Below are 27,572 nucleotides of genomic sequence, written 5' to 3'. Positions count from 1 at the left end.
AAACAGGAAAATTAGATATTGACTGCAGAATAAGGTTTTTCATTTTAACGAAAGCAGAGGCACGCCAGCAGTGAGCAAGCTGCCGCCTTAAAACATCTACTGAACACACATACACACACACTAGGCGAACGCAGCACATGTAAGAACACTTGCAAGGACATTAGATTGGCCTTCGGACTCAGGCAAACATTGACATTTGCTTATTTTAGAATACATCGTCTCTGAAGTACTTAAAAAATAAAAGGCAATTCCTACAGCTACATATCCTCCAGTGCTGTTGATACAATAAATAAAAACACATTTTTAACACGACCCAATTTTTTTTTTTTTTTTTGCATACCTCTCCAGTATAATACAGTGTTTTTCACACAATCAGCACAGGGCTAATTAAGTGCTTCATACATACGGGTGTGCTAAATAGCAATTGTTTTAAAATCACACCATGGTAAGATTTAATTTCAATCACGTAGTCATTCATATATTCCTGAGCTTTTCATTGTCCAGCAGCCAATTAATGATGAAAAGGCTCCTGATGAACACAATCGCATAATCACAGCAGAACAGTGGCTTCAGTAGTGACAGCAATGGAGCTTATTCAGGCTACCAGTATGGGGGGGAGAAAAACTTCAAGTGCCAATAGCAACTGAAACCCATGGTGGAGCTCATTTGGAGCATTATTAAAAGGTGTGATTTGACCCATAATTATCCTTTCCCACTCTTTACCGAGCACTTGACAATCTGCACATAGAACTTGTACACCGTGGAGGCAATTATCAAGAAGTTATTCTTGGTGCGAAGAAAGGGCAAAATTCAATCTGCTCTTGTCAGGTGATTTACGGTAAAAAGGTGCCGCAGTAGCTGAATGCAAAATTCATTCATTTTAAGATGTGATTTATAGACAGGACAAGTGAAATGTTATCTTGAACTGTCCCGCATTGGGTCATTTGTCAACGTCTGTGGAGCTGTGTTGCTGACTGTAGATGTCGAAGTAATTCCAACAACACTTGTTACTCAGGGAGAAATAAAACATGTAATTGTTGGTACAAGCTTTGAGTGATGAATCTGTTTCTACACTCACTGGCCACTTTATAGTACTGGGTTAGACCCCCTTTTGCCTTCAGATTCAACAAGGTGCTGGAAACATTCCTCAGAGATTTTGGTCCATATTGACATGATAGCATGATTGCTGCAGATCCACCACATCCCAAAGGTGCTCTATTGGATTGAGATGTGGTGACTGTGGAGGCCATTGGAGTACAGTGAACTCATTGTCATGTTTAAGAAACCAGTTTGAGATGATGTGAGCTTTGTGACATGGTGCGTTATCCTGCTGGAAGTAGCCATCAGAAGATGGGTACACTGTGGTCATAAAGGGATGGACCCAGTCAGCAACAATACTCAGGTAGGCTGTGGTGTTTAAACCATGCTCAGTTGGTACTAAGGGGCCCAAAGTGTGCCGAGAAAATCTCCCACACACCATAACACCACCAGCAGCAGCCTGAACTGTTGATACAAGGCAGGATGGATCCATGACACCAAATTCTGACCCTACCATCTGAATGTGGCAGCAGAAATCCAGACTCATCAGACCAGGCAACATTTTTCCAATCTTCTATTGTCCAGTTTTGGTGAGTCTGTGTGAACTGTAGCCTCAGTTTCCTGTTGTTAGCTGACAGGAGTGGCACCTGGTGTGGTCTTCTGCTGCTGTAGCCCATCTGCTTCAAGGTTGGACGTGTTGTTGGTTCAGAGATGGTCTTCTGCAGACCTTGGTTGTAACCAGTGGTTATTTGAGTTACTGTTGCCTTTCTATCATCTTGAACCAGTCTGGCCATTCTCCTCTGACCTCTGGCATCAACGGACCATCCTCTGTAAACCGTAAAGATGGTTGTGTGTGAAAATCCCAGTACATCAGCAGTTTCTGAAACACTCAGATCAGCCCGTCTGACACCAACAGCCATGCCACGTTCAAAGTCACTTCAATCACCTTTCCTCCCCACTCTGATGCTCAGTTTGAACTTCAGCAGGTCGTCTTAACCATGTCTACATGCCTAAATGCATTGAGTTGCTGCCACGATTGACTGATTAGCTATTTGCGTTAACAATCAGTTGAACAGGTGTTCTAATAAAGTGGCCAGTGAGTATAAATAGGAAAAGAGATGCATGAGTTTGTTGCTACCTGTAACATCCAGCAACATACACAGATCTTGCCGAGCTCTGGACCGATTACAGGCCAGTTTATGTGGAGAATATTTGCAAAACCTAAATCTCTAAGCAAAACAATGTGATTATAAAGGTAGTAAATGCTCATTTACTGTTTAAAAGAACAACAGTATATTCTTACAAGCTATCATTTTTCCCTCACAAACTTCTTCCTTGCATTCACCAACTTTATTAACAAGCAGCAGACATACTCAGTACGAGCTATTCCATTAAATTAACAATGAGGCAGTTGCGTTCTCACACAATTCAAAAAATTAATCTTTTCTTTGAGTTTCTTTGAATAACCATTGCCTTCCATCCAGCCAAATCCTGTTCATGCAAAGTCTGAGTGAGGAGTACCTGGCATGCTACAGTATGATACCTCTGAATATTTAGATATTTATAAATATTAATATTTGCTAACCTCGAAGACTTCCCAGTCCTTATCTGTTGCTGTTATGCATCTGTCTCTGCTACCTTCCTCTCTCCCACTCTGTCCCTGGTGTGCTGTGTTTCAGCTGAGGCAAAGTATCAATCCATGCATAAATGATTAGAGAGTTTTGTTACAAAAGGATTAGCATTTCTATCCCTCCTGCACAAGTACCTTTGATCATGTCGCATGCAACAACACATGCGCAGACGCACGGGCACATGTTCACAGTTTTGAGTTGCACAGAGCAGGGCGTGCGCATGCATTGATCTGCGGGACTCTGCTTGGGTGTCAACATAAGTGCCAGTGCTGGTCAGAAAATGTGTGTGTGTGTGACTGTGTGTGTGAGAGGATCAAAGGTACTTGTGCAGAGGGGATAGAAATGATAATCCTTCGGTAACAAAACTCTCTAATCATTTATGCATGGATTAAAACTTTTCCTCTTCTCTAGTGTTGCATCCCAGAGACAGAGAGACAGAACTCTGACATTATTAATATATGGATTAATTTTAAGCACAGTAGCTACCACAGCTGCAAACACTGCTGAGACGATAACCAACATCAAAGACCGAAAAACTCCCAAATAGGAACAGCATAGGTTCCTTTAAACTTAATATTTAACTTCCAGAAGTCTCCCCTATTCATGAGAGGCTGTCAACAGTGTGGAGCTTTTAGATTTGTAATAAAGAACATGCAATATGGTGGGAGAGCTTTTGTTCTAAGTACTTTATTGTTAGATCATGAAAGTATGCATGGTGAGTCAAACAATTCCTGTTTTAAAAATCCTATTATACTTTATCACTTTTAATACAAAGTTAACTTGACATGAAATGAAACACTCTCATTTCTCTTTCAAACAGTGTTTGCATTGACACTGTCAGACTCATTGCCAACAGATCTAATTATTACCACATTTTCTCTGCTCACATTCTCACCATCACTGTTATTTGCCTTTATTGCAAATCAGCAGGCGTATAAGTATTTTTGGTGAGCAGCAGTAATTGCCTCTAACCGTGTTTCAGCTGATTTATAACGGGAGAAAACACGAGTCCATGCAGCGGCATGCAAAAGTCTGGGCAAATAAGTAAGTAGAAGATGAACTGATTTCCAACAGGCGTGAACTTAAGGATGACATATTTCTTCAATATTTAAGCGAGATTACTTTTTAATTTCAATCTTTTACTGTTTCAAAATGACAAAAAAGTAAAAGGGCCTGAAAGCAAAAAGTTTAGGCACCCTGCATGGTCAGTACTGAGTAGCACCCTCTTTGGCAGGTATCACAGCTTCTAAATTCTTTTTGTAACCAAGCTAAGGGTCTTTCAGTTCTTCTTTCACACAAAAGGCTTCTAGCTCTGTGAGATTCCTGGGTTTTCTTGCATGCACTGCTCTGTTGAGGTCTAGCCACAGATTCTTAATGATGAGGTCAGGGGACTGTGAGGGCCATGACAAAACCTTCAGCTTGTGCCTCTTGAGGAAGTCCATTGTAGATTCCAAGGTGTGTTTAGGATCATTGTCCTGTTGTAGAAGCCATCCTCTCTTCGTCTTCAGCTTTTTTTTTTTTTTTTTTTTTACAGATGCTGTCATGTTTGCTTTCAGAATTTGCTGGAATTTAACTGAAACCATTCTTCCCTCTACCTGCGAAATGTTCACCATACCACTGGCTGCAACACAAGCCCAAAGCATGATCGATCCACCCCCATGGATCAGGAGTTCAATTTTAACTCCCATTAGTCCGCAGGACTTGTTACAAAAAAGCATCAGGCTTGTGCAGAAGTTCCTTTACAAACTTCTGGCGCTGAGTTTTGTGGTGAGGACACAGGAAAGGTTTTCTTCTGATAGCTCTTCCATGAAGGTCATATTTGTTCACGTGTCACTGCAGAGTAAAACAGTGCACCACCACTCCAGAGTCTGGTAAATCTTCCTGCAGGTCTTTTGCAGTCAAACAGGAGTTGTTATTTGCCTTTCTAACAATCCTACAAGCAGCTCCATTGGAAAGTTTTCTTGGACCCCCAACTTAGTGGGTCCAGACAGGGAGTTGTTAATTTAAGCCTGAAATTTATATGGGTTTGATAGGTTTTTCTAGATTTATTACTGATTAGAAAACTATTTACAGAACAGTCTCAGAATTGAGCTTCAGATAATTTCTGATCACAAGAGTAAGGAAACTGTTTAGGTACACAGTAAGGATTCCCTTTGTCTTGAGTACAGATATCGACACGTTTTACTCAGATGATTACTCATGCTCGTAAAAAGAATATGCATAATGTCAAACCATACACAAGGATCATTAGTGTGTGTGAGTATGCAGTGCGTCTGTGCATGTTTGTTCCACTAAAACTGAAAGATCTGTGTGTCTGGCATTGCTTTGAACTGCTAAATGTGGACACAGTTTGAAATGCATATTTGCATCCCTCCTTATAACCATCCATGCGTATTAGTGTCAAATCTAGAGTAGTCTGTAAGAAGATTTTCTTTCAAAACACAGATGACAGGTTTACCACAGTAAAACCAGCAAATTCCATCTATTTTCCTTATTTATTTTTGAGAGAAAACACCTGTTATTAATTACACCACGGATCAGTTTCGATAATTTTGTCACATTGTGGCCAAAGACAATCTTCCCCTGACTATGGCCCAGTGGGCGCCGATACCACTCTCATACAGTTGACCTAAATTCAATTGAATACAGTACAAATACAAGAAATATAATGATAGGTGTTTAATGCTGATGTATTTTTTTTGTTTTTGTAATTATACACTTGTTCTGAATTTGAAGACTCTCAGTAAGCATTTGGGAACTGAGGACACTAATTGTTGATGTTTTGAAAGTGAAATTCTTTCCCATTCTTGCTTGATATACGACTTCAGCTGCTCAATAGTCCGGGGTCTCTGTTGTATTTTGTGCTTCATAATGTGCCACACATTTGTAATAAGAGACAGGTCTGAACTGCAGCCAGGCCAGCCTAGTACCAGCACTCTTGTACTATGAAGCCATGCTGTTGTAACAAGTGCAGAATGTGTCTCACTCGTCTTGCTGGAATAAGCAGGGACGTCCCTGAACAAGATGTCATCTGGATGGCAGCATATGTTGCTCCAAAACCTGTTTGTACTGTTTAGCATTCATGCTGCCTTCATAGATGTGCAAGTTACCCATGATGCCATAACGCTAACACGCCCCCATACCATCACAGGCACTGCCTTTTGAACTTTGCGCTGGTGACAATCTGGATGATCCTTTTCCTCTTTAGCTCAGAGGACAGGACATTCATAATGTCCAAGACAATTTGAAATGTGGACTTGTCATGCTTTGGCACTTTCCCACTTTGTGTCAGTTCATCTCAAGCCCCTTTTACACTGCTAGATTTTCTGCGAATGTTGGGCCGTTTTGGCGGCAAGCTGCGAGTGTTTAGACACACAGAGCCGGATTGGCGAGTTGATCCGAGGTGCCCAATTTTCCGCCTCGTAGGGTAGACATATTGGTGGAACCCTTTTAGTTTAAACAGACCGAGGCGGCCTTCTGCAACGTGAGGGGTTGTTGATGACTTGTGGGAGGAGCTGTTGATGACGCCACATGTGCAACCCACTGGCGGTGGATAAACAGGAAACAGCTGATAGCAGGAATTAGCTTGCTAGTAGCAAGAGGGAAACACAAACCTGACAGACACTGTAAAGATGAGCAACTGAGGAAACAAGCAATTGCGCGCACCTCCTTGCCCTCACAAGCAAAGAGGCCAATAACCTTCAGATGACGGGGACGGTGAAGAATGGGCCGACTTATGAACGAATTGCAGAAGGACTGACCAGCCGCGGCTTCCCTCCCACGTCACTGTTTACGTCACACGCTGAGCGACACGTTTTGTTACTTGCTCACGCCCCCCATTGCCCCGAAAAAGGTGCATTCTGTATAAACAAAAGTAGGTAGGCGGCATTTTGCTGCACTCCCCGATTTTGTTTTTATACTGCCAATGCTGAAAGAAGACTGATTGGGCTTTCCTGCAAATTTGCACAATTCCTGTTTAAAAAGGGCTACAGATGAAGCTCTGTTGTTGATATTTGGCCTTCACTTTGTATGGTAGAGTCTTAACCTGCATTTGCAGATGCAGTAACAAATTGTGTTTACTGATGATGATTTTTCAAAGTGTACCTGAACTTCCTGAGCTTATGTTGTCATATCCTTTATATAATCATGTCAGTTTTAACACAGTGCTGCTTGACTGATCAGAGGTCACAAGTATTTAATATCGGTTTTTAGCCTTGCCCCTGAAGAGCAGAGTTTTCTCTGGATTCTCTGAATCTTTTGATGATGATACGGAGTGAAGATTGTGAATCTGTGAAATCAGATTTTTCTGAATTGGGGTTGTGGCATAAGCAGCATAAGCAAATTCCTTTAATTCAGTTATGGCTTTTGGTTTTGGTGTGCCACCCCAGATTTTCACTGGCCCCATCTCCCCCTTACAAATTAAAAATTTCTGGGACATCACCAACCCCTGAGGTTAAAGGGGAAGAAGTGCGACAAAACCATTTTTGGAAAAAATTACCCTTGTACCCACTTGTCCTCAACAGATAACAGCTAATTTGTCATCACTATGCGTTAGCATTCTAATGGGACACTACTTGAAACTGTTAAAAAAAAAAAAAAAAGGGGGTGCAGCTTTGTGAGCTCAATGACCATTCAGTTCTACTCTGTGGTGTCTAGTTTTCTATGTGCTTTATCAATCATGCTGATGAAAGCTCAGTGGGGGCTCATGTACAGCGAGCTTGAATGATCATTAAATCACAATGTTTCCCTTTTTTCTTTGAGAGCACTGAAAACCGAAATCATCTCCACTGAGACGATGTTCCTCTGCCGTCTGTACCAGAAGAAGAGAGGGAGAGGAGGGAAGCATTATTAAAGTAATAAAGAAAACAAGGAGAGCCGCAGAGTTGGAACAAGAGATTAAATTTGAATATTAGAGGGAAGAGTTCAGAGTGTGGGATGAGGTGCACAGGAAAACGGGGGTGTGTAAGGATGATAAAAGAGATGCAGGGAAGAGAGTGCTGAGGGAGGAGAGACGGGAAACCCTGAATAGAGGCCCAAAAATACTGAAGTGCTGAGTCAGCTGCTTGACTTAACAGCCAAAAGTGTTCAAACTCAGACACATACACACACATATGCACTTGGGCACACACAGTTGTTACACTCTCTGTCCCTCGCATGCTCAGATACAGAAAACAAGCTGTAAGTGCACCGAAGAACACTAAAATGTGTGATTTACTTTTATTGGACCTCGTCACTGTGAAAATAAAGCAATGAAGACAAAACGTCTCTTCTCTTTCAATGAATATAGCAGTAGACATCTTCTTTGGTATATTACGGACAGATATTCGCACAAATGACACTTAATGTTCCAGCAGAAATTGATATGTTCTGACATCCACTTGAGATTTACTCAATTATTTTCTGTTTAGGTTCATAAAGATTGGATAAAGCCAGATGGGATATTGTAGCATAACGTCTGAAGAGAAATGGCGGTGCTGTACCTCTCTTGGATTTGCTACTCTGTTTGTCTGGAACATGAGATAAGTGAAAGAATGGGGGTGTGACAAATTGCAGACATGTTGCACTCCTGGTATGAGTGTTCACCAACACTGGCTAAGCCTACAATCCACCTGTGGCATTGAACCTTGTTATCCACAGCACACACACACTGTTTTTGTTGCTCCCTTCCACTCAAATTATCTGTCAGTAGTTGTGAAAAACTATTATATAAACAACAAAAAAATTACATTTTTGCTATTGTGTGAGAAAAACACTGCTCTTATATTCTGTCTAATAGCTGGCGTATTCTTGTCAGTTGTCAATAAAGCAATGCAATAATGGATCATACCTGGGGGGTTTATGTTTTTACCTATAAACAACAAACTATATGTACAATACGTCATTGCTGAGTATTTTCCAGACAATACCAAAAGTTTTTAGTCCAGTTTCTAGCACGCCTTGCAGAAATTGTTTTCCATTCAGTGCACAGACCTTCAGATACTTGAAAACTTTGTCAAAATAACATTATTGACTCACGGTGGTACCCTTGCACGTAGGGATAGTTTTAACAACACGTTCAGAAACACTCCAGCATCTGAAATAGACCTGTGTCATGGCAGATATTTTCACTTGTCATAGCAGGAAAAGCACAGGTCAGGTCAGACAGTTCCATTTTGTGTTAAAGGGACAGTTCACCTCAGTGTCAAAAATACATTTTTTCCTCTTATCTATAGTGCTATTTATCAGTCTAGATTGTTTTGGTGTGAGTTGCCAAGTGTTGGAGACATCAGCCGTAGAGATCTTGGCCTTCTCTCTAATATATTGGAATTTCATGGCACTTCGCTTGTGGTACTTGAACCACCAAAAAATACATAAAAAAAAAACTCAACAGCAGTGTCTCTTTCCAGAAATCAAACGACATCTACCAACCGTATCGCCACACAGAAGGAAGTGTGCATGCACCACAGACTGTATAAACAATGGACGTAGCTTCCATGATGTCACCCCTGGGTTTGTGGACTGCCATTTTGAAGCTTCGTGATCAGCACTTCGGCGATCGCCGAAAGGACACTCCTTTCTAAAGTGTGTTTAACACACCGGCAAAAACGGCCAGCAACAAAGCAACGCCTCTTGCATTTTTGAAAAGGACACGCCTTCTCGGAAATGTGCACTCCTTCTTTTCTCGTCTGCAAGGAAACAAACACACAGAGAGCTTGAAAATGGATGCCGAGAGATTTAACTCCGTTTTATCAAACGTGTGCTCATCCGTGAAGAAAATATTTTTTCCAGCGGATGTCTTAGTTACAACATGATTGAGCTAACTGGAGTAGTTTCATTTCGTATCCGACAACGGGAGGCTTTTAACAGATGACGTCCTGATGTTAGCTTTGCTGCTGCTGTTAGCTGTCCCTGTCAGCTGCAGCCACTGATGCTTTCTAGACATCGTGATTTCCCAAAACTGAATAAATACCACACATAGCAACACAAAACTGCTTTGCTAGCTCAATCATGTTGTAACTAAGATATCCGCTGGAAAAAATATTTTTTTCACGGACCGTTTATTGAGTTATTACCTATTACAGACACCGCTAACGGCTAAGAAATAGTAATGTTTGTACAATCATTCTGTAGTCCGGCCGGACAGATGAGTCATAGCCTTGTAAAAGATTATGTTTGTTTCTTTTAGTTGGCGAGAATGTGTCGCCGCAAATGCGACAAACATCCACTAACTTTGACGGCGTTTTCTGCGAGCGCGGCTGAGCCATTTTGTACCACTACACATGTTTCTAGTGGGACTATGTTTACAAGCACAAGAGTTCAGCGAGCCACTGAAGGACCGCCCTGCAGATTTACTATTGGTTCTGCAACGTAGGGAGTTTTTTTAAACTCTGAAATTGTATCCGCCCATCTAAACACAAAATCAGGGAGAAAGTCATCAGTCTTTAGTTAAGCAAAGGTCTAAAGACTGACTTGTGAGTCTAACAAGAATGGGATGGACACACGGATGAACAGAGGACATAATGCCTCTAGCCACAGCTATCGCTGGTGTAGTCTCGCTCACCAGACCTTTCTCAAGAAAAGAAAGGGAGTAGGGAAAGAGTGTAGTGACCTCTAACAGACAACCTGAAAGTCAAATAATAATACATTTTATTTATAGGCACCTTTCACAACACTCAAGCTCACCTTACAGGCAAAGATAGAGAAAATAAACACAGCATTTACTTCCCGGAAGTCCTGGTGAAAACATTGCGCTTGTCAAATATGCATAAGTTTGGGCCTTAATAAAATGTAAATGGGTGAGTTATATAAAAAATTCACCAGCCTACATTTGTCATGAATGCTGAAATTAACTAGAGACCAAAACCATTTTTTGTACCAGGCTGTAAACATGTTTATCTCTGCTGTAAAGTTGGGCATTTTAACATAAGGGTCCATAGGGATTTACTCTCATGTGGAGCCAGCTTCAAATGGCGTTTCGACAAAGTGGAGGAAGACGCTTGGCATGTTCTCATGGATGGAAGAAGGGTGAACTGTCCCTCTAACACACGCCAGTGAACCAGCATTTTGCTAAATGGCAATAATGTAACTTCCACAAAAACAATTAATAGAGAAGAAGTGAAATATTGTTTACTGAGTTGGATTACCATTTTTATACCGAAGTGAAATGAACTGAAGCCAGCGGGTGCCTCGGGGAAGACAATCAATTTACAAATGTACTGTTTGTTTGGTAAATGTTTGCTAATGTAACATAAGTACTTTGTATACGGGCTAGCATAAGTTGTGCATTACAAAACCACACTGAGACTCTGCTTTTATGCAGTTGTTTCACTCATTTCCCATAGATACTGTGGGTCTCATAAAACACCCAGAATAATCAACAAACTCCTGCTACTGAAGCTGGCAGCTTTCCCTTCAGTAAACATCCACACAAATATTACCTGGCTGTCTCTGGTGGCATGCCTCCCATAGTCCTGGCTGCTCTTAAGGGGGCATTGGAAACTCCTCTCTGTGCTTATGTTAAGAATATACTGTGCAATGGTTTGTAGGAGACAGTGGGCATGAGTTAGACTTTTTGTATTCTCTGCATTCACACAACATGCTGTAGCCAATGGAGCTATTCCTATTTTTTAATTTGGCCATGTACTGACCCCGTTGAGCCAATGATTAGTTTATAATTATCTTGGAAAAGGCCAGAACACTAGCATCAGCAAATTGGAGCGGGAAAGATTTGACTGTGGGCCTTCATGGTGGGATTTTAATCGAACCTTATCAACATTTAGGAAAAAAACAACTAAATGTGTCTCAGAGCTACGCAGGAGTTTAGTTTGTTTTTTGTAGATGGAATGCTTATTTAAGCTTTGACATGAATTGATTTTTGTACAAGCTCCGCATCAAATCTGGAGCCACTCAGTGCCACAGTGTGCGCGAAGTTGGTCTGTGAGTCAGTGTTAATGGAGCAATTTCAGGTTTTAGTCCCCTGACATTTGTCTTTGCTTGTCCTGGCTTTCTTGAGTCTACCCAAAAGGTGAACGTGTTCAGTTATTTTTACAAATCAGTGCTGATCTCACCGGTTTGAGTTACGTGGTTTTGGATCAGTTTTAAAGGCTTTATCAGCTTTTTTTTACGTTTAAATATTGTATCATTCAAAACTCCTGTGCTGTACAGGATGTGTTAATGAAAAGGTGCAAAAGGACAATCTTATATTCCAAATTGCTTGACTTGACTTGACTCGGCTGGATTTGAAGGTTAGATTGAAGAGAATTTCCTTTAGTTCTTAATACCTTGTGATTTCCTTGCATGTGAACCACAGCCAGAGGCCACTTATAAAAACTTAAGATTTATTTCCTGTATCTGTATCACGTGGGTTTCACCACTGACCTGCTCCTTTAGGGGAGCATTGGCAACCCTGAGTCTGTTTATTCCAATTGGAAAAGTGAATGTGAATACAGATTATGACCAATTCTTTCAGCACATTGTCACTGAAGTTAAATATTGGACCAAGTTTTCATAAGCCACATGTCCTCCAAACACTCTGACACTGAAAATTAACTTTTTCAGAGACATGCCTCTGTCTCATCAACCCACTCTGGCAAAATCTGTGGTGCTGATCTGTTGGTCCAGTTTCACTGCGGCACTGCCAACGCCACTTTCCAAAATAAAACCTGTGCTTATGCTTTGCTTACTAATACTGTTATTGTTAGTATTTAATGTTTTTGGAGGGGAAAAGAGACTGTTAGACTGATGTGATGTACTGGGTTGATATCAGATATTAAGCTTGCAGACAAAAAAGAGCAGCAAATTAAGGAGCACAAATTAAATTTGTACCGTATATAGTGTTGTATTGTTTTTAAATCGCTTTCATCCATCCATGTGATGTTAACAACTCTTCCAAAGGATGTATGACCAAGGATATGTTATTATAGAGTATCTTTGCCAGAACATTTTGTCATTTTGAAAGTGGCACTGACTGCCGTCAAGAGCCGCGGCTGGAGGCATTATGTTTTCGGGTTGTCCAGCCATTTGTTTGTCCCATTGTCATGAACACAATATCTCAAGAACGCCTTAAGGGAATTTGTTCAAATTCGGCGCAAATGTCGACTTGGACTCAGTGATGAAGTGTTCAGAATGTGGTGGTCATAGGTCAAAGGTCAAGGCCACTGTGACCTTGAATCCATCTCATTCTCATATATGCAAAATCTCAAGAACAACATTCAATTTTGGCACAATCATACACTCAGACTCAACGTTGAACTGATAAGAATTCGTTGGTCAAAGGTCAAGGTCACTATGACCTTGTCCGTCACATTCTCATGAATGTGATATCTCAAGAAGACCTTGGGCGTTATCTCAAATTTGGCACATATGTCCACTTGGACTCAAGAATGAACATATTAGATTTTGGTGCTTGAAGGCCAAAGGTCAAGGTCATTTCAACCTCACAAAACATGTTTTTGGCCAAAACTCAATAATTGATACACTAATTATGACAAAACTTCACACAACTGTCTGATAGGATAAAATGATCAAGTGATGATGTTTTATATCCAAAAGGTCAAAAGTCACCGTCACTGTGACATCATAATGATTTGCAAAAACACCTTTCTGGCCATTACTCAATGTCATCACTCGGGAACAGAAGGGGAGACATTTGCTGGATACTGAATCTTGGGTCCCCGCATTGAAACTCCGCTGATGCCAGAGATCTGCTGGCAGAGGGAGAAGATGTATGTGAAGCATGTTTCCACAGGCATGGACGTAAACTGTAAATGTAACATGACTGGTTCACGGAGGCGCACAATCGCAAGGTGGTAATTCTCGTTTAAATGTGACATCCGTGTATTGGTGTCATAAAGTCTGACCTTCTTGTGCGTGTGTGTAGGTGCTCTGTGGTGTGTGTGTGTGTGTGTGCAAGCAGATGTGCATGTGCCTTGAGAGGGGTTCCCCATGGCTGTGAGGTTTAAATGAAAAACAGATGTCTCCAGTTGGAGAGAGAATGAGGAACGTACCGGCTGTCAAACATAATTAATAATAACAAGACAACACACACACACACGCACACACACCTACCCGTGAATATGCTTTGACTTGCACTGTTTCATCAGTGTAAGAACAGTGGGACTGAGTTCACTTTGTAACATTGTCATGCTGACTTGAATGAGTGTATATGGATAAGCTATACAAATCCAGCAGAATCACTCCATTATTCTGTATGTAAAAATCCTCAGGGGAAGTTAATTTGAAGGAACACCGCAGGTAGAGGAAGTTGCTTCAAGGGCAAACCAAGGAGAAAAGAAAGCCCCTCTCTGCGTTGCTCTCTTTCATGCTTTTCCTCTGTGACTTCTACGGCTGATGAGAATTTCACTGCCTCCATCTGCCCATCCATCCAATGTTTGTGCTGCCTTTCTAACAGCTAATTGTAATTTGAATAAATAATGACATCTATCCATTTATCCATTTAACTCCAAACTAAGCATCAAAATAAATCAAACCAATGCCATTAAAATAATGAGAGTAGTTTCTGCACTCATGTTTATAACATGAGTGTTTCATGGATTTGATGTTGTTGACCCACTGTGTTGCTTTGGAAGGATTTGTAAGACAAACCTGGGTCTGGACTCCTCTTTTGACTTATACTAGTTAGTTTCTTTATGCTAATAAGTCAAGTGCTCCCTTGTCTCTGTTGGCATTGGTTGTTTCTTTCAGTATGCCATTGAGCCATCAGCATTTGGTGGCAGTGCTGCTGGCTGCTATACCCGAATCATTAGCTCATTAGATCATTAGACTTCGCCACAGGCATCCAGCACTGGTAAGCCAACAAACTGAGTTACTACGCTGCAATGAGTTTCCCCATGGACTGTTGGTTTTTGTCAAATTTGGCTGCTGATGCCAGGAGAGAGTGTGTCAATGTGTGTCAACAGAGGGACTTAATTGTGAAAGAAACAACCGCTGTGAACAGAATGATAGTTCTCTAACGAGGCTATAATCAAAATAATCATATTAAAAATGGATCACATGACTCGCATGTGAAAGGGGTCACTTGTAGTGACAAACTCTCTGAGATTCATCACCTGATTCAGCTCCATGAACTGTTTTTTGTTCATCAGTGTTTAATAATTTGGCCCATACCACAAACATTTTTTACATTGCTGCCACACGTTCTCATCCCAGGTCAACAAAAACAGACGAATTGTCATGCTCCTCAGCTTGGCTCGTGTTCTCACGGCAGCATGTACAAGCGGACCAGATCAAATGCCTTGTATGAGAAAGCTGCTCTTGACTGGTCAGAATTTCCATGTGGGAAAAATCCAGGAAGTAAACAAAACGTTGAAGAAGAGTACACTTGCAAGATAAATGTGACACTTTCTAATGTCACAATGGAGGGACAACTACGCAGGTTGATGTTAGCGCTGCTCATCGTGGACTATATTGCTGTCATTGTTCATTTGAGTCAAACCATACAGTTTTAAAACGAGGCGCGGCTCCAACTAGAAAACAATGTTTTGATGCATTGGATGTGCTGAATGTGCATATTAAGGCAGTACAGGAGGAGGTGCACATTAATAATCCTCCAGGACTGTAACATGCTCATGTTTAACCCAAACAATGTGTCATGTGACTGCAGTTGTTCAGATCCAGGTCGGAACGCACCGCACCAGAGTTCATTTGTAACCAGACTGAGACCACCTCTTCAAGAAGGTCTCAGTTGAGTTGTTTTGGCGCACACCTGGGTGTAATTGCTGTGTCTACACCTGCCCAAACGAACCGCACTTTTGGGGCAAAAGAACTTGAGCTTGATTGAACCGCACAACCTAAAGAGTGCCTTCAGCATCAATATCACATGCCGAGGGTCATGACAAGGCCGTGGTATTGGACGCCCCCTGGAATAATGGTTGGCTGGTTACTCTCACTGCTTTCATCAGCGAAGTTTTCAGGCAGCTGCTCTCAGTAAGAAACTTCTAAAAGCCCATTTTGTGCTAACCTGCCCTTCACAAAAAGGCAGACAGAATTAGCAGAGCTGGTAAACAAAATGAAACATTTGGCTGCCAGATATTTCCATCAGGAATTGGTGGAGACTAAAAACAGAGAGTGGAAGTGGACTTAAATTCATCAAGTGGCCATAAACACGACTCCAAATGAATGCTAATGTTGCTTCATGTCTGCTGGATATTTCAATAGGCACATGTTTGCTACCAAGTTTGCATATCAATTTAAAAGGTGAGATCAGTGTTGTAACTAAGGCTTGTTTCCACTGCCCGTATGTATGTTTTCTTTAGCATATGGGTCTCCTGAAAATAAGAATCGTTGTGTTTTCGTTACCTTAGAATGAGTGTTTATATCTACATGAGGAGCAGGTCTTCGTCCATGGAGATCAGCATGTTGCCCTGCCATGTTTCTACAGTAGCCCAGAACACACAAACCTAACACAGGCCCTAGATGGGGACATTCCTGATTTCCTGTTGGCCACCGCAATTAGCAGCCCCTCTGTGACAAGCAGCAACAAACATGAACTGCTATATTTAGTGTCTTAACTGCACAAAAAGTTGCCATTGTTTTAACATTTTTTGTTTATCTGTTTTGACCAAAATCAATAACAGGTTTCTATTTTAAATTCAGCTAACATTTACATACACATCACATTACATAATGTACACATTAATGATGGCAAATGTTCCTTCATGTCTCTTTAATCCTCTGCCACCAGCGTTACAAATCCTCTGCCAGCAACCGAGACAAATACTTTTCTGCTTAGCCAGGGCCGATTTTTAGCTAACACAACACATTTCACCCCAGCACACTGTTGAGAAACAAGATCCGCCAACAGTACATAATCTCTCCCCTCTTTATCTGTCTATCCTTTTCCTATTTTCTCTTATGTATTCTTACCCTTTCATTTTTACATTTCCCTCTGCCTGTTTTCCTTATTTCCATTTTCTCCTCGATTTCTGCCTCACAATCCCAAAGACAGCTCAGATACAGGAGGAATAAGCAGCTGAGCTGTTATAAAGAATATTTTTCCCTTCCCTGATATTTCTCTGCAGGATCTTCAAATAATGCATCCTTAGCCTTTTTTCTCTGGTGTTCAATGGGCTGCTTTTAAGATCTGGCATCGGATCAAGTTGTTTAAGAGGAAAACAATACTGCTGTCTACCTGTCTGTGTGTGTGTGTCTCTGTGTGTGTGTGTGTGTGTGTGTGTGTGTGTGTGTGTGTGTGTGTGTGTGTGTCTTTGTGTGTGTGTGTGTGTCTCCATATCTTTGTGCATGTGGTGTATAAGCACGCACACCTGCCTCTGGGTAGTGCTGTGTGTGTGTCTCAGTTTGCCTTCAATGTGTGCTTCCTTCTGATAGGGTTTTCAGTCGTCTGTAACGGCTGAAATTGTATTTGCTAATGGAGCCATTTTGGGACAAGCAGGCTCAGACAGAAACAGAGCTATCTGACCCAAGATAATACCTTTGTTTGTTGGCATTTCTTCCCATTGCTGCACCTCATTCATCAGTCATTTGGACTGTGCTATTTATTCTCCATTAAACTCGCATAGCATGGAAATGCAGTTCAGTTACACTACATCTTGTTGTGTTTCAAAGATCAATTTTATCAGTCATAGCCTGAGATCCGCTGATCGAGGCACTTAATGCTCCCATTCCTCCAGCAGTGTTGTTCAGTCACTGACAATAAAAAACAGATTTTCCCATTGCTTTGAATGTGTGGGTACTGTGTGAATGTAAAACAAGTGAGCAATAACATGTAAGCAGTGAGATTTTTTTTTCTTTTTTTTAATAAATGCAGGCAAAAAAAGCAAATTACTACATTTTGGGTGAGTTCACCTTCTAATAGCTCCCTGTGTAAATTACTAATGCCAGTCCCAGAACACAGATAATGGTATTTATTCTCATGGGGGATAGTGATGGATCATCAGTTCAGTGCTGTTGCCATAAAAAACATTACCACCTGCCATTAAATTGCTAGCAGGTGACATCTGCAGGCACATCTGGAGTTGAAAAGCAGTTTAGTATCAGCGCAGCATCATATAGCATTACGCAACATTGAGTTACCACCTACACTGAGTCCAATTGGGTGAATGAGGAAATCTGTTCTAAAATGAGAAGTCAACAGCCTGAAAAAGCAACAGCTTTCTTTGTAATCAGTGGGATGAAATTAAAACCAAGTGGTGTTTTGCTGACAAATACCAGATGTGTGCACTTGAGTCACATGGCTAAGGCTCCAGTCAGACTCGAGTCACAATTTTGATGACTTTAGACTTGCACTCGACTTGGACTTCAACACCAATGACTCATGGACTTGTGCCTTTTGGCGTGAAAATACTTGTTACCTTCCCCCCAGCCCAATGATTTAAAAGTGTTTTTTATGAAATCTGCCATGAATCAGTTCTTTTCCCGTCATTAACTAGATTGGCTAACATTAACGCTAGTCATTCTCAGCAAGTCTAGTGCTGTGCTCACAGCGGGTGTGAATAAAACAATTGGTGCGAGTGAATTAAATGTAAAGTCAATGCGAAGACACGACTGGACATGAATTCTTCCCACGTGGCACGATGGCCTCGACCTGAATGACGCAAAATATGCAAATTGAGCAGCATGAATGAAGCGAGTAGCGTGATTTTGCGTCATACACATATTTGCAAGAATTGAAAAATCTGAACTTCAGCCACCAATTTGTGCTGCAATAGCCAATCAACATTGAGATCCTCCGGGGACATCGAGGACGTACCAGTGGAAGTTCATTCATCAATTCAGCGTTTCACGCACATGACGCAAGTCAACACAAAATATTCTAACGTTCAAACTCACACAAGTAACGCAACATGAAAATTCGCATTGCACTTAGTGTGAACACAACATAAGACCCCAGATCCCTTTCTTTAAACCCAATCCACATCATCCAGGCAGCATCCAGAACCATAGAAAAATAACAGCTGGGATAGGCTCCAGCCCCTCTACGACCCCTAACAGCATACAGGGTTACGGAAAATAAATGAATGAATGAATGTTAACATAGCTGTACATTTGGTGAGGAGCGCATTATGGCTCGTTTAGAACTCGAAACTCGGAGTTTAGGACTTGGAATTTGGCTTGGGAGTTGTCTGTCTTGACTTAGGACTGGACTTGGGACTTGCTGGTGTTGACTCAGGACTTGAGTCTGAAGATTTGAGATTTTCTCCTGACTTCCAAAACAGTATGTTAGTCCCCACTTTGGATGAATACACTGCTGGTCCTCAAAGTTCTTATGAGGCAGCGTCACATTTGTGACACAGATGACAAAGATACTGAGTGATCACCTTTGGCTGTTATGCCTTAACAAATCACATATTCAATTTATGAATAAACTCTTTTGGATGGAGAAAACGAGACGTGTATTCAAACTGGAAGCTAAGCAAAATATTGCAATATATAACATTAAGTTTCCCAATCATACGGCATAGTCTAGAGTCTTTTGCAGTAGTTGATTTAGTCCCCCCAGTTTTACCCCTGAGTGGCAAAAGGCCCCTAGCATTATATTAATAAAAATAGTAGAACACTACTGTGAAATTATCTTGGTCTCCCAGCTTCCTGATTATTATGGTGTTATTTCCAATCATATATATATAGTGAAATGGGTCGTCCTCTCACCTCCAAAGTAATTGAAAAGGTCTCTATCTCTCTTCAGCCCTGGTCACTTTCCTATTAGCCCCTCAGTCTGCACTGAAATGAGTCGTCAGGCTTCCCACTTGGAATTACCTGGGACAAGACATTACCATCATTGGTGGAAATATTACATCGTCATAGTTTTAATAATAAAATGGTGTGCGGGCAAGGTGCCGCTGGTGGTGAGAGGGGGTGATAATGATATTGAAAGGTATGGTATGAGGTGAGTTTGAGTTCACGGTTGAAATAATGAGGGTGTTAGGTGAATTAATATTTTTGGGTCAGGGATGTGAATACATGAATGTGGAAGGTAGCTCTTATAAATTCCTATCTACCAAACCTATGCATATTTTAGAACGTGAGATGGCTTGGTTAAATCTCAGAGGAAAATATTGCTGTAATATTGAGAAGACTCGGGCGGCCATTACATTTTTTTATGCTATTGAGTAATGTACCCATTATTAAATGTAATTGGGGAAGTTACACTCCCTCAGAGAGTTCAAGTTTAAGTTCAAAGGACTGGGTATTTTTTATATTTTTTAAAAGGGAAAACTGTTACTCTGCAAAAATACACGGGCAGAATCAGATTGTTCTGCTGTACCTTTTTTTGTGAACTTGATTCAAGATCTTTAAAGTGCACTATCTTACCATGAAAAAGAGCAGCCAGAAGCAGTATTGACTTTTTATCTCTTGAGCACACTTTCTTCGTTCTACGCTCGTTCTCAGTCAAGGTAAGACACATCAATGAAAAACATAACTCTTTTGTGTTTAAACCATTTGTTGACCTCAAAACTACACTTAAAACAAGGGGATGATGAATTATTCAATTATTCATCCATGCTGTTGTTGAAATTGTTTAGTAGGGTCAATGCAATGTGAGCAATTGGAACAATATAGTAAATAGTGTATGTATTATGTATTCAGTGGAACATTTTATTGGCTGCAGCGGGGAGATTTGGCAGGAGGATGTGAGAGGAGAGAAGAGGTGTGTGTGTATGTGTGTGCGTTTTCGGAGGTGGGGGTGGTGGGGTGCAGGAAGACGTGGGAGCAGGGTATAGGATTTTAGACCTGAGGACTGCAGAAGCACAAGGGCAAAAGGGCAGCTGGCCATATTTGAAGGTAGCCAGCAGCCAGCCAATCATCTCGGATTAGGAGGCATCACGACCTTCAGCCTCCAACGAGAAGCAAAATCCTGGAACAAATAGTGCATATGTGCACGTGCTCACACACACATGTACACACACTTCCTCGCTCAGACACACATTAGTTTGGAGAGTAAGGACAAGCTGGTAAAGAAAGCCTTGGATTTGCTACTATAAATCCAGCTTATGGACGAATGGCCACCACAAACAGAGAAAATGCCTTCACAGCAAAATCACAAACGCTGAGGGCTGGAAAGAGCAGGAGAGTCTGTTTTGGACTTTGCGGGTGAGAGTGATAAAGACTGGTGCGATGGCCAAAGAGGGGAGGCATTTCAAGGAAGGAAATAAATAAAGCATGTGGTGCATGAGCGAGACTGAGGCTTTTCCTGTTTTCCTTGTTTTGGACAGCCTAGTTTGGAATCATGCCATCATGGCCTCTCCACATGTTTGTTTCGACCTTATCCTCCTGTTGAGGGAGGGGAAGCCATGCAGATTAAGAAGAATAACCTACGACCGTGCTTGTGGTTCTATAAAGCTTTACTTTAGGCACAGGGGTTCCACAAGCTAAATGCCAATGTTGGCATGCTAACACACTTTCTTTAATAATGTTAACATGCCAATGTTAAGAAGGTCTAATCTTTACCTTGGTCACCATTTTAGTTAAGCATGCAGGCATGTTAACATTTGCTAATTTGCATTAAATACAAAGTACAGCTAAGGGTGTTTGTAATGCCATTAGTTAAGTCAACCAAATTATTGGCAAATTTTAAATTCTGAATTGGTAAAAGCACTCCCTGAAAAGCTAAGGGATCACCAAAGTTATTAAAATTCATCCTGATTGGCAGTAGGTGATTTATTTTTTAACAGGGGGGACTGCAGAGAATGAACATCCAAGAGTCTGTCCATTCTTGATTAAAAGCTCAGTTTTTGCTGTCTGCTTTTCTCTCTGAAGAATGTGAATTTTTTTCCTCTGACCCACTTATTTCTTCAACTCTTGTCTCCATAGACTGTTTAAAATAATGGACATAGTTACTGTAATGTCACTCATTGATTTGTGGAATGCTGATTTGAAGCTGTCGGAATTTCGGCCATTTCCATCTTGTTTTTTTTTAGAGTCAGATGTGGCCACATTTGGGCAAGAGGATGGAGCTATAGAGGAGCGAGGGGGAGACCTGACTCACAAACTGTAGCCACACCTCGCAGACAGCCTGTCGCTCAAGCATCCCTGCCCTTGAATATGTGTAACTTTAAGCTTTAATAAATTGAGAACAGGTAAGTCATCCCCCATCCCCGGTACAGTGTCATGAATGTTGAAATTAGCTATAGAGGCCAAAACTGTTTTTCTACCACGATGTAAATATTTTTATTTCTGCTGTAAATTTGGGCATTTTAACATGGGGTTTAACATTCTGGAGCCAGCCTCAAGTGGCCATTCAAGGAATTACAGGACTGCAGTTTATGGCACTTTGTGTTTGCTACATTTGATTTTGTGTCTTCTCCCGTCCCGCAGGAGAAAACACGTCATTTTATAGGCTATTAATAAAGAGATTCATGGAGCTGTTTGTTTCGTTTCCCTGGCCTGCATGTCTTTTGACGCACTGGTCAGGAATAGCTCTCCTATTTTGTTGTTTTCATTTAGTTTGTAATGAAATAAAGGCTGTTTCATATTCTGTTCTCCTCCTCTGTATTTTATTTATTTTTCTACCTTTATATAATCACGCAGTGGTTGAGGTTAAGGTCTCTTTTCTAAGAGAGACCTGAATAAGAAACATTAATGAGATAAAGATAAAGCCTATGCTCAATAAGACCGGCATCATCACGCCTCTTTATGTAATTAACAAATAGCAACGAGAGTAGGCTGTGAGTGGTTCAAATAACACTAATAAATAACATAAAATAAACAAAGTTGAATGAATGAAACAAATGAACTTAACAAATGAATCACTTGGCCATAATATTGCTGTGGAGGAAGAGAATGTTGCTGACCGACTGCGGTCCCAATCCCGGGCGTCTCTCTTCCAAGATGCGCCCACAGACACTAAAGGCCCGCTCTGAAGGCTCACTGGATGCGGGGATACTGAAGATGAAACGCGCCAGCTTTGAGAGCGCTGGGAAGTAGAGGGCTCAGTGCGCCTTCAGACCTTGTTTGAGCTTCTTTTCCAAATCATTTGTTAACTCCATCCTGTTGCTATAGGCTACATTCCGATCCCACAGTGTTTTTTTTAGCCACCCGTTCCTGCCCACAGCAAAGTTCAAACTGCCCGCTCCTGCAAGATTTGGGTTGGGTCCTGTGGGGCCCAGCGGGACCCAATCCCAATGTAGCCCTCTATTTCCATGTCCCTAAACCAGTGCTACAAATGCTGCACTGGTTAAAATAGAAACATTTGTTTTCAAAATTTTGTAATCCTCAATTATTTTTCAGTTATAGGTCTGGGCCCAGACCCTGGGGATAGAGAGGAATGGCAGGTTAACATGGGGACACAGTTCTGACAACAATAGGGTGTCTACAGGTCCTTAAATGTCTTGAATTGAATGTTACAACAATAAGTCCTTAAAAGTCATTAAATAGTCTTGTCTATTTTCTATTTCTTTTTGTGGAAATGAGTGGACCCTATCTATGTTAAAGTCCACATCTCGAATGTTACAAATCTTTCAAAAACTACAATGCTGTCATTTTACTTCATACTTGCACTTTACCTGTTGGCAAGCTGTAGACTGACTTAAAGCAATGCTTACCTTTCTTGCATTTCACACAGCACTTAAAAACAATTTGAACATCCACAACTCCCGCCTCCCTCCAAAGTCCCATCCCCCTCCTCCTGCAACTCCACCTCCCTCCAAAGGCCTACTCCTCCCTCCTCCATTACATCTATGATAGACGTAGGCGTTGGCAGGGTAACGTTAGATACACGGAAGAGGAGCGTGAGTGTAACGTTACAAATGCAACCCCGGAGTTTTAAAGGAGCTATATGTAAGAAATCTAAAGCAAATAGTCGTAAAATCATCCTAATATGTCACAGAGACTAAGGAATAATGTTCATATAACATACTGATCTCACCGACAACAATAGTACAGCCAGAATATTTGCAAAAAAAAAAATTTACAGTCCACAAATCATGTGTATGTTTTGAATTTGTGTTTTGGCCTGTTGCGCCACCCACCGCCGTCTACCAGTCATGCAGTCAGTAGAGTCTCAGCATCAGTTAAAGTTACGACTGAGCTACAGCAGCACGGCAAGCAGCATTAGCAGTGTCCCAGTACATAGCATTAGCAGTCTCCTCAGCTGTATTCCGGCAGCAGCGTTAGCAGCAGAGAAGCCGGACTTGCTCGAACGGTCCGCTGGAAAACCGAAGATCAAGGACATGGCGACGCGGCCCTGCCACAGCAGCTGCCCGTGGGCAAACAAATCAGTCTCCAGCGTGCTGCTGTCCAGCAACCTCGAATCTGTAGGGTAGGGTGGGTGGACACGACTCACGGCAGTATTTTGAATTTGAGTGCGGTAACCGTTTTGGCCACATTCTTACATACAGCGCCTTTAAAACTCAGAGTCAGTAATGACTGATGAGTTTTAGAATCAGGCTACAGTGCTAACGTTAGATAGTAATGTTCAGGCTCAGGCAACGTTAGGCTACAGTAGGCTAACCGTTAGCAACTGGATGCTGTGTTGTCATATATTTTTATATATTATAGTCTATGTTACATTAGAAGCAAACTAAAAATACCTGTCCAGCAGAAACTCTGCGAAACATCTTGTCCCTTTTTAGCTCAGGATGAAGCTGCATCAGTCTTTGCCATCGCTTGAAATGTTTTGCGAGCAGTTATGTCAGTCCAGTCGGAGGCCGTGGGGAAGACAGACAGGACGCTCTGCGGAGTTTTCTTAGAACCATATGAGAATGGTAAAATTATGAGTTTTTATCTCTGGTGGAATTCACTTACATTTTCATGTACTCGTACTCGTACTCGTCGTCCTCCGCTTATCCGGGTCCGGGTCGCGGGGGCAGCAGCCTCAGCAAGGAAGCCCAGACAGTCCTCTCCCCCGCCACTTCCATCAGCTCTTCCACGGGAACCCCGAGGCGTTCCCAGGCCAGCCGGGTGATGTAGTCCCTCCAGCGTGTCCTGGGGCGGCCCCGAGGTCTCCTCCCGGTTGGACATGCCTGAAACACCTCCCAAGGGAGGCGTCCGGAAGGCATCCTTACCAGATGCCCGAACCACCTCAACTGGCTCCTCTCGATGTGGAGGAGCAGCGGCTCTACTCCGAGTCCCTCCCGAATGTCTGAGCTCCTCACCCTATCCCTAAGGCTGAGCCCAGCCACCGTGCGGAGGAAACTCATTTCGGCCGCTTGTATTCGCGATCTCATTCTTTCGGTCACTACCCAGAGCTCGTGACCATAGGTGAGGGTTGGAACGAAGATCGACCGGTAAATCGAGAGCTTCGCTTTCTGGCTAAGCTCCCTTTTCACCACAACGGACCGGTTAAGTGCCCGCATCACTGCTGACGCTGCCCCAGTCTGCCTGTCAATCTCCTGCTCCATCCTACCCTCACTCGTGAACAAGATCCCGAGATACTTAAACTCCTCCACCTGAGGAAGGACCTCCCCCCTGACCTGGAGTGGGCAATCCACCCTTTTCCGGCTGAGGACCATGGCCTCGGACTTGGAGGTGCTGATTCTCATCCCAGCCGCTTCACACTCGGCTGCGAACCGCCCCAGTGAGAGCTGGAGGTCACTGTTCGATGGAGCTAGGAGGACCATGTCATCCGCAAAAAGCAGGGACGAGATTCTCCCATCACCGATTCTCCATCACCGAAGCTGATGGCACATTTTCATGTGCCATCAGCTTATTAATAGCATTTTAACCTAAACAAAGAAAAGTATAAAATTTTCAGAAAGGTAAGTGTTGCTTTAACGGGAACTGCCCATTGGTCCAACAGCCCATTGTTCCGACCATATTAAACCCATTGCTCCGAAGTCCGTTCCAAAATCATCATGATGCCCTGTGGTTAAGGTCTGGTTAGGTTTAGGCACAAAACCCACTTGGTTAGGGTCAGGAAAAGATCATGGTATGGGTTAAAATGAAAAAGAAAGTGACAAACACACAAGCCGTGAGCCTGCTTCGCCTCAAGCCTTTCCCAGCTGACGCAGAGCCGGTCGCGGCGCACCATCAAGGCAGAAATATGCCCGTCGGGAGCCGTTCAGCACCGCAGACCGTCGGGTTAATGGGATGTCGGACCAAAGGGCTGTCGGACCAATGACATGGACCCGCTTTAACTCACTCTAATAACTATATTCCTACAAAACACTGACCTCTGCACAAGACTGCCTATATACTATCTACAATGCTTACCTACAATGATTATATAAGTAAAACATGATATGTCCAAAAATCTGTCCTAAATTTGGTTAGAAGGTGTCATGAACAGGTCTGAAAAGGCATTAAATCTAACTGTCTGCTGACCCACAGGTGGTCCCCAATGAAATTGTGTTTTTGACAAATTGTAGTGTGAGACTTGTGTTTAAAGTTATATGGCTCTAATTATAGCTATAATCATACGAATGTCGTAACATAGTCTGTGGTTATTCTTTTGTTCCTGAGAAGAGGTTTAAATGTTTTTCTTTCACTTATTGCAGTATTCCATACAATAGTTGTTGAGACATTTCACTCAAAATTACATACCTGGTGGTGCTTGAGAAAAGTCAGGTATCACGTAAGTCATATGGAAACCATAAATGTAAGCTCATTAGAATGAGGGACATCCTCATTCAGATCTGATGGCGATCAGCCCGCTAATTCCATTTTGATTAGCAATCTCTTAGCGCCTCGACCACACCTGCTCGGACACGCGCCACCGCCCCACCCCCTCGTTAGGGTGAGAACGTTCCATCATTAACGAGACGCCCAATAACCACAGTGACCTGGCAACACATTCCCAAAACATTCCATCAGTCAGTAGAGCATGTGCATAAGATCGTTAACGGAACGCTCATTAATTACAAGGCGATGGGATTGGCTGAGTTTGGGGTCGCTGTGGCACTTGAGATGATAAAAGATATGGCTAATGTGATCAGTCATTAGCATTTAACAGTAGGCAACTGAGATGAAACATGCTTTATAATCATCTCATCGCAAGAGAGGGTGAAGTGAGTGAAACAAGGTGACGCAAATATGCGAAGTTCGGTTAATGGAAAGTATTCAAAGGAGAAGGAGGAGAGGGAGAAAGCACAGGAGTAAGGAGGAGATCACAAAAGCAGGGAAGGGAAGGTGGAAGGAGAGAGGGAAGGAGGGAGAGTTAATGAGCTCAACAGCTTTTTATTATTCCAGCTCCTTTGCAGACTTTAATGTTCTTTACAGGTCTCTGGCTCAAGCAGTTGTCCTTCTTTTATCACACACTGGAAATGCAATTAGTGTTTTCAATTTTCCAGGCCCTTCTCTCTCCACTCAGTCATAAAGCGAGACCAGGTAATGTCCAAAAATGTTGCTTCATAAACATAATTGGATGACTGCTTTTACATTAAGAAAAAAAAATAATGTGTTTCCCCTTAATGTAAACTGTAAGAGATCAAGTGAGTTTAAGTAAAAAAATTACAGTGTGTTTAATGGATATGTTAAGAATGACAACTTTAGACACACCAGCAGACCACAAAATCATAAAACCAGTTAATTACCTAAAGCGTAATTGTATGCAAGGCAGATTTTGTTAACTCCCTTCTTCAGAAATTTGCTCTGCTTCCGAGAACACCTTCCTAAGTAGACGTCGAATTTCCCAAAATACAACTATAGCGTTCTCATTTTGTTACGTCTGCATAATATATTTGTTCGGCAGATTCAGTCACATTTTGTGCTCAACACAATCACTCTTGTCAGTTGAGCTTATCAAAGGCGTAATGTATCAAAATATGATTGGCAGAGGGGAAAAGATGGAAATGATTCATGAGATTGGGGGAATTATAACCCTGCCACATACACACATACATGGAGCCAGCTGGTGAGTCTAGGAGTTCAACAACTTTGAGGTCATGACCCAATCTGTTGTTGCTTTTTTCTGTCTTTTGTTTTCTCTCTTTATTCCCAGGGGTCTGAGCCTTGTATCCTTGTAGCCGTCAGTGGGACTGCCTGCACCTATAAAGGAGAATATAAAGCTCA

At 42.0% G+C, this 27,572-nt stretch overlaps 1 long non-coding RNA gene across 1 annotated transcript in view; it reads left to right on the top strand.

Moving 5' to 3' along the window:
- The window catches only part of LOC125881558 (uncharacterized), a 47,179-nt gene extending 19,607 nt beyond the window's left edge, over window positions 1-27,572 (top strand). Inside the window, exons 2-3 of the long non-coding RNA XR_007448244.1 lie at window positions 21,545-21,703; window positions 27,502-27,572. This is a non-coding gene — a long non-coding RNA (uncharacterized LOC125881558). The remainder of the gene's footprint in view (window positions 1-21,544; window positions 21,704-27,501) is intronic.

The sequence above is a fragment of the Epinephelus fuscoguttatus genome, linkage group LG21 (assembly GCF_011397635.1).
Source record: "Epinephelus fuscoguttatus linkage group LG21, E.fuscoguttatus.final_Chr_v1".
Lineage (NCBI taxonomy): Eukaryota > Metazoa > Chordata > Actinopteri > Perciformes > Serranidae > Epinephelus > Epinephelus fuscoguttatus.
The sequence above is the reverse complement of the archived record's forward strand: the minus strand, read 5'-3'. Positions and strand labels throughout refer to the sequence as shown.